Source organism: Electrona antarctica, assembly GCF_951216825.1.
Source record: "Electrona antarctica genome assembly, chromosome: 23".
NCBI classification, from domain to species: Eukaryota; Metazoa; Chordata; class Actinopteri; order Myctophiformes; family Myctophidae; genus Electrona; species Electrona antarctica.
In genome coordinates this window covers 11862107-11870624 of record NC_136804.1, presented here as the reverse complement: position 1 = coordinate 11870624, position 8518 = coordinate 11862107, and positions in this window count along the sequence as shown.

Genomic DNA, 8518 nt, shown 5'->3' with positions numbered 1-8518 from the left:
TGTGGTTGAGGGTGCAGCCCATAAGGCTTGTGCACTGTGCAGCTGTTCACTCCTTGCAAAAGGTGTGTTCACAGGGAAGAGTCACGTGTTCCAGAAAACTGTCAAGACAGATGAGCCAGAGACCCACCATGACCTGTTCAGAGCTTAGCTGGAGTCGTATGAGGTAGCCTCTCCATCGAAACGCAAACCTGTTTATTTTAGATGTGGGTCCGTGGAAGCGAAGTGGGTCATCTACAAGAGCTTGGCTATCTGCGACATCAGCTCAACAATCGGTAATGTCCAAATAATTGCCAAAACCCTCCTTGCTGGTGTTGTCCTGCACACATTCTCATTCTCAAGAGGATGATGTTCCGTCTGAATTTGGGATTTCAGCTTTGCAACAGCTTGGCAGGACTGTATGTAGTGTCTCGTTGTGTGTTACATTAATTTGGGGGTTTTGGGAGAGGCAAAATTACAGATTAATTTCATGGGGGTAATCTGGAGAGGCCATTGAATCTCAATTTACATTCAGGTTGTCTGTGTGATCGTTGTTACTCTATCTACCTTATCCTTCACCAGAAGATGTCGTCAATGTTCGCCCAAACCATGATACCGAAGCATCAAACGAATCTTGCACTGGATTTCAGTCGTTTTTATAAGATTAAAGAGTTCTTAGAATGGGTCAAACTAAGAATTAAATGTATGTTCTATTGCTTAATTGTAAATTGATGTTCAGAAGCATTCTTTAACGTCTTTGAATGTGCAGTTCAACTTCTTGGCTGTAATTTTATATTGTTCAGGAAACACAGCACTTTTTCTAATCCCTGTGAATCTCACAATTTCAGTTGTGAGATTTGATTTTGCTTTGAATCCCTGAGTTAGTATATTTTATTTCATATTTTCTTTTACATATTACATTTACTATTACATATTTCAATGTGGTATACCACTTTTTCAAAAACGGTATACCACTTATGCTATCACAATAAGTAATACTGTAAAGAGTGTAATACCGGTAAGCGTAATAAGTGCAATAGTGTAATAAGTGAAATAGTGTAATAAGTGTAATTTCGACCAAAGGTCGCAGACTATGAAACTTTGCGTTTTTTGACACCTAACCCACAATGGAGGACAAAGACTCGGAGTAGAGTCGCTGCTTCTTCGCCTGGAAAGGAGCCACCTTAGGTGGTTCGGATACGTGCTAGTCGTATATGTCTTATATCCCAACGTGCTAGTCGGATATCCCCATGTATGGAGACTAAATATCCAGTATCAACTCTCCCAGATCTGATAATATGAATGGAGATGAGTCTTCGTTACAGCCTCCCCAGATTTCCCGTGGAAATCTATACCTTTCTTTTTTCCTCCCAACATGTCCGACTCATCGTACTTAACTTGCCTAGGCATATATTGTGCCTAGTTCTCGTGACATCACTATGACATCATCAGGGATATTAAGCCCATATACGGGCGGTGCAATGCCCGGGATTGAACCCTAAACCACTAAAGTGCTTGACTGAGCTACCTGGACACAATCTTAAAGGTACTAAGTTGGCCTACTGACAGTCAGGGATCACACACAAACTGGAAAATTTGCTCCAGACAGACAGCCACGCGGACATACGCTTACATGGACGACTAGCCTCGTGATTGGGATTGGCTGAGAAGCTTAGAATACGTCACGCCTCTGTGGACAGACTGGGTACTTAAACAGTAACTGATCAGGCTTCTCACAATCAATCAGGCTATTCTCTGTCATGTCATGTCACTCATGTCAGCAGGCTAGATGGTTTTCGAAAACATGTCCAAGAGCAAGAAACCTGAGGAGCCCTTCCAGTGGGTAGAATCGGAGGGAGGAGACGCGTACGACGACCTGGGCGTAAGGCCTCAGGTGGTGCGAGTGAGCGCCAGGAAGAAAACGGCCGTGGTGAACTTCACAGACATCTGCAGACTGCTGCGCCGCCAGCCCAAGCACGTGCTGATGTTCCTCTCCGCCGAGCTGAGCTTGAGCGGCTCCATAGACGGCAGTAACAAGCTCGTGTTCAAAGGAAGACTGCTTCAGCTGAAGCACATCGAGCAAGTGCTGCGGAGCTACTTCAAGGAATATGTGGAGTGTCGCGCCTGTCTCTCCCCCAACACCGTCCTCAAGAAGGACGACGCCGTCGCCGCCCTGGACGTCCTACAGTGTGAGGCGTGCCACTCGCGCCGCTCGGTGGCCGGCCTCAGACCCGGTTTATTATCCCAGGCCATCGCCGTCAAGAAGAAGGCCAAGCTGTCTGACCACACGGCATTCGATCCCAAAATGACCACGAAGAGGAAGAGGAAGACGGCCAGACGGTGGATTTCCTTCTACCTGTCGTATTTGTACCTACACTTCATGTATTGTGTTGTTGTCTTGGGTTTTGGTCTCGAGCCTGGCATACAAAGCCTTGTGTGAGATGGCAGCTAAAAGTGGAAACGTTTTTCTAGAGCAGTGTTTTTCAACGTTGGGTCTGCGGACCACCGGGAGTCCAAATGGACCCTTCCTGGGTCTATAACTCTTGAGTGTATAAATGGAACGGGGGTCCATTTGGTTCCATTTCTACACTCTGTTAAATGAGTGTAGATTGGGGTTCCAGTATAGAAATGATGTTGGTGGTTGTGTAGTCTCTTAGAAACCCATCTCATGTCATTTCAGAAAACTATAAAAGGTGACAAAGTGCCCACATACAAAGCTATAAGTTCAATGTCAAGTCATGATGAGACGTGAGCTTATAGACCTTGCTATTTTGAAAATAATAATAATACTTTTGAAAACGTTGGTCTCTAATGACGTTTCCAAAATAGGGACGCCCGTTTGAAAGCACGCATATATAACATTTAGACGGCCATGGATTGAGATTGAATTTCAATAAATCTAACCTTCACAGGTGTAAAGCAGTGGTTCTCAACCTTTTTGAATTTGACCCATTTGTACACTCCCGTTCAGGTCCATTTTGACCCCTGGTGGTCCTCGGCCCAGACCCCACATTGACACCCGTGGTATTGAGAATATATATGTACATAAAATAACTGAATAGAAGATTAAGTGCAAACACTGAATATTGAATACTAAGTACATCTGTAACGCCAAATGGATGAGACACAAAACGGTAGAAGGCTTATACACTCAGTACAGTATCCACTCATTCAACACTCAAACAAACTGGACAAACGACCCTAAATGACCCTGTCCTCTCCAGTGTGCTCCTCTTTTTTTCTCCACTGATGTTTTTCTTTCATCCCGAGAATCTGGTTTTAACTTTCACTGTTGTATATGCACCACATAACAAAGAAGTTGGTGACCCCCTTCATTTGCCTGCATCACTGTAATGGTCAGGGGGATTGTTTCCGCCCACTGGTTGTCTCCACCAGGCCAAAGGCATGGGGAGAGACAGGCCAAAGGCATGGGGAGAGAGTATGTTTTGCACTCCGTCCGTGTGTGTGTCCGTCCGTCCGTCCTTCCTTCCGTCCGTCTGTGTACAGCTAATCTCCGGCACCGTTAACCCGGTCGATGCCAAACTTTGCACACACACTCCCTGGATGCCAACGATGAACCTCTGCCCCGCATTTTCCAGAACGGCCTGTTATAGCGCCACCATGAGGCAGCTTTTCACATGTTTTACCTAAAACTGCACCGATCTGCGTGAAACGTTGCATGCACACTCCCTAGAGGCCAAGGACAAACCTTTGACCTGCATTTTCCGCATCTGCCTTTTATAGCGCCACCAGGAGGCCGACTTTTGTAAAACACATTTTTTTATATTACTCCTCCAGATTCTGTCCAAAAATCTCACAAATCGTTACACAGTATCACTATGGTCATGTGCTCAAGTCGGATCTGTCCGATATTTCATATTCCATCCTATTTGGCTATAATTGGCTTTCACAGTTTGCAAGATTGCCCCGTTTTGAACAAAAGCCTCAAATCATGAACGCAGCATGCAATTTACGTGAAATCTTTCACAAATTTTCTTACTGGGCTGAGGAATATATCCCACCCTTTTCACATTGGCCTGTTATAGCGCCACCAACAGGTGGATTTTTGCAAAACACATTTTTGGAACAAAATGCCTCAAATCATCCAATTGCCATCAAAGGCAAACATGTTCTCCTAAACATTTTGCCAAACATCTCACACAGTCCTATCCTCCTGGTGGAGACCTGTGCCCAGAAGGGCACTTTTTCTAGTTTGTGTCTGTGTCTGTGGGCAGCCAATCTCGGATACTGTGGGCAGTGTGGGTGTTCTTTGCATTCACACTCCCAGCACCTCCACCCCACATTCTTCAAATCGGATTGGGTGCGGAGGTGTTCAAGCGTGACCGTCGATGCCTTTGGTTGGATTAATGCATCCATGTTTCTGCATTTATTTGCATGATTCGTAAAGACATTGGTTGTACAGTAGGAATTGATTGACTTGAACTTAATGCTCAATGCCCTAATGTAGCGGTTTTCAACCTTTTTGAGGGGTGCTCATTTCAGGAGCCCCTAGTTTGACATGGATTAGTCCCCAGACCACCACTTGCTACCATTTCTCTTAATCTCTGGGACCCCAATCTACACTGTAAGGGACGGGTCAATTTATAACTTTCTATTAGAGTGAGCAAGCATATTATGGAAACAGTCTATAAGAAACTGATAGAGGTAATCCTGACAATCTGCAGCGAATAGTGAACCTAGCCTCAAATATTGGGAAGCGACAGAAACAATTAAGTTGTATCTACAAGGAAGTACTTCGGAAAAAAGCTGTCAAGATGGCAAATGACCCCTCTCATCCACTCTGCAGGGAGTTCGAACTACTTCCCTCTGGTAGACGGTACAAAGTATCTAAAGCTAATCTTTAAAAATGCCTTCATTCCTGCCATTAAGGCACTAAATGATACCATGTCTCGTTAAATCTGTTTTAATGCATTTGCCACACCAATTTTACACAAATCTTTTAAACATGTTCACTACCTTTTGCAGTCTCTGAATATGTATTTAAGTGTAAAGTAAATAAAATGGGGGTTGATGCTACATTAACTCATTTCACTTCGAGAACCCCTGTTCTATATGACTTATCAATGATGACGTCACCAAATTTGGCCACAGCTTCAGGACCGCTTTTACTTCCATCCATTATAAAATGTTAGTTAATTTTATAGTTAAAACTATAAAACTGTTTGGGGAAAAAAAACTCCTTGTGCGGTGCACAAGAAATCTGTCGGTTTATCTCCAGACAAACGGACACATGCACACACAACACACAGACCACATATATGTATGTACATTCATAATAATTTGTTCCAAACACTATTTGTGCTGCACTCGGTTAAGGCAGAGGTTTAGCCCTTCAACAATAATCTTATGTTGCAGGTTGACCTCTTTATTGATATATAATAAACATATCGCCACCTTCCTAAAATAATGTCGTTTTTTTTAGTTTTTTTTTTTGCTTGATCATCTCTTCGACTGGTCAAATCGCCTATATCCTCATGCTATTGCGTGTTTCTACCCCAGTAGTATAATTTTATTTTGCGCATATTTGTTTGTCAATAGGCATAATTGTTACAAACTTTGTTGGTGAAATAACTAAGAAATATTCACGTAATTCAGGCCTAAAAATGCATTTCCCAGTTGTCTCCATGTATATTGGAATGCTACGTTTGTGATGTAAACACCTGGGACAGCTGTCAAGTTTTGTGACATTTCTGCTTGCATTTGTGGAGGACAAGTATTTTTTGGGGAAAATCAAAGTTTCTTTTCTATGTTTGCCCATAATGACATAGGCGAGGACCCTTTGAGAATCACTGACTTGCACCTTTCCACACATAACATACCTATGTGTCACGGTATATTTGCAGCTTGCACAAGAACTTTGGAGCTGATCAGTCCAGTGGTTTGGCAAGATTAGCCCTGGACACACTCGCACATACAAAGACACTTTTGTACAGCAGGTTTTAGAGCAAGTCTTCAAACGACCCCCGTGGTATTAGACCACGGACCCCCACAACTGTAATGGTCCATTGGTTCCTAACCATCATTTAAATGGAAACAGCTCCTGGACCTCACTTTGAAAACCAGTTTTATTGCATGCGTTTGTGGAAATTGCCAGATACAGGAGACGGGCACTGAACAGCAAATAGAAACCAGGAAGCAGCAATGTGTGTGGCTTCTCTCTGGAGAGCTAATCTCATCCCCTCTTGCTGGGCTTCAACAAAGTCCAGGAAGGGCCTCATACAACTGAAGTCTCCGGAGCAAAGTGTGTGTTTTTACTTGCCCACCATGGATTGGAAAGGAGCTGACACATTATCACGGGCCTATGTGGCGGTCCAGCCACGCAGCACCACCTTTAGTTTAGAGGGGCCTTCACTTCCAGCAATGATGTTTATGGATTACTGTAACTCTAACCATGAGGAACTTAATTCGGAGATCAAATAGTAGAGAAAAACCGCCAGTGCTATGAAGACCAGGAAGTTAACCCACCTGGGGACCGGGCTAGATGATTGTGCTGCGTCCTTTTTAGCGCACCCACTAGACCTTGGTGGCGCAGTAGAGGAGACGCGCCTGCTTGTGGACGGTGGTGTATCGTAGTGGCACACGTTCCTCATGCACGGTCCGTTTCCCAGTCCGTCATTTCTGACCTGTAGCCTATGTGCGACATCGGTGACATCCTCTTCTCTGCAGTAGGCTTTACAATCAGGGCTTGGTGTGGCTTCTTTCTCGTTGGTCATGGCTTCTCTCAGCTTCTTTTCATACAGACTTCTGGTGCTGTCGACCACAGGGCCATGTTTTATGCCGTAGTCGTCAAGCAGGTGGCTTAATTCGTCCGCAGACTTGAAGCTTAGCAGGGACATGGCTGTGATTTACGTTTACCTTTGAATTGAAGCTTATGAGCACCAATATTCAACTCAAATGTTCTCTTATCCTGGGGATTGATGCAAAATGTCATTGTTTTTATTTGACAATACTTTATAAGACATTTACGTGGTTGTGATGACAATGTTGTGACGTCATTGTGATGATGTCATGTGTCATTTGTTATTACCTAATGTACACAAAAATAAACTACTCGGCGGCGGGCACTGCATATAACCATATTAGGGATGTATGATATAATCTGTACTGGTAGCATATCGAAATCGGCAATATCGGCCATAAAAATGCCGTATCGGATCGGTCTCAAAATAATCCAAATTATTTTCACATATTGATGATGCAATAATAATGTGACTGTCAATGCCTCTGTCGCTTTTGTTTTGTGTATTTCTAATGTTTGAAGGCAGCATAATCTAAAGATTTAGCTAATGTAAAATATGGGGTTCCGCAATAAGGTTCTGTACTTGGTCCAAAGCTTTAATTGACTATTCTAAAGATGGTTTGATAGTGGTTTGATCAATATATTTAAGTAAAACTAAGTTTGATAGTTGGCAAAAGGAAAATGTATTATGAACCTACAATTAATTATATTGATATAGAATCTTTCTATATCAATGTATGAAAATATTTTTTTGGGTGTAATAATTGATGGAAATAATATAAAGAAAATGCCTGAAATTATTATTGTTTATTATGATGGTTATTATATTGGTTTTATCAGGCCTAGAGAAAAGAGCTATAAGAATAATAACTAGAACCGATACTGTGAGTCATTATGAGCTAAGCTTGTAGATCCTCTATTTTCGCTAATTGGGAACACAAGTGCTAAAAAACACACACTTTTACTTTGTCTGCCTTACAGGTGCAACAGTTAATCGGACTAATCAATATAATTGATTATAAAACATAATGCCCCAAAAGATTTGGGGACAAAATAAATGAAATGTATTCAATAAAAACTATTTATTTGTATTAATAGCAAAAATAGCAGATCTACGAGCTCACAACATGTTGCGATGTGACATGTGAGCTTGTAGCTGTGCTATATTCATTTCAAACGATAGATATTGTGTATAAAGCTAAACATACTGGCGCCCGCTGGCCTAGTGGTCCAGGCGCATGCCACATATAGGCTCTAGCCTGACAGCGTGTCGCATGTTCGAGTCCCGTTCATGACGACCTTTGCTGCATGTCTCTCCCCTTCTCTCTCTCTCCTTCTTTCCTGTCTGTCTTCACTAACTATCAATCAAGGCACAAAAGCCAAAAACAAAAAAACGTATACACAGTCAAACTGGCACAGCTATAAAAGAGCTAATATCAAAGTTGTGTTGAGAATCACGGGTTCAGACAAATCTGTAAGGGATATTGTAGCTTAGCCTGTAAAAGAGAACCTTAGCTTATGTCATAATCATGATAATCTTTTCTCCACTTCACTCACATGTAGTTTAAATGCCAAATAGACCAGTGTCAAACAGACTTATGTGGAATGGTTAGTGTACATACCGGTATATTAGCATGTCATTGCCAGAAATATACCAGTAATAGATTATAAAAGTAAGCCCTGACACTCTAGCCTAGCAGCACTACCAATTGCAGTCCATACTGTATGTGAAAAGGGGTCTCTTTTAAGCGGTGGTTTTCATGTCGAGGTTCCTAGAAAATG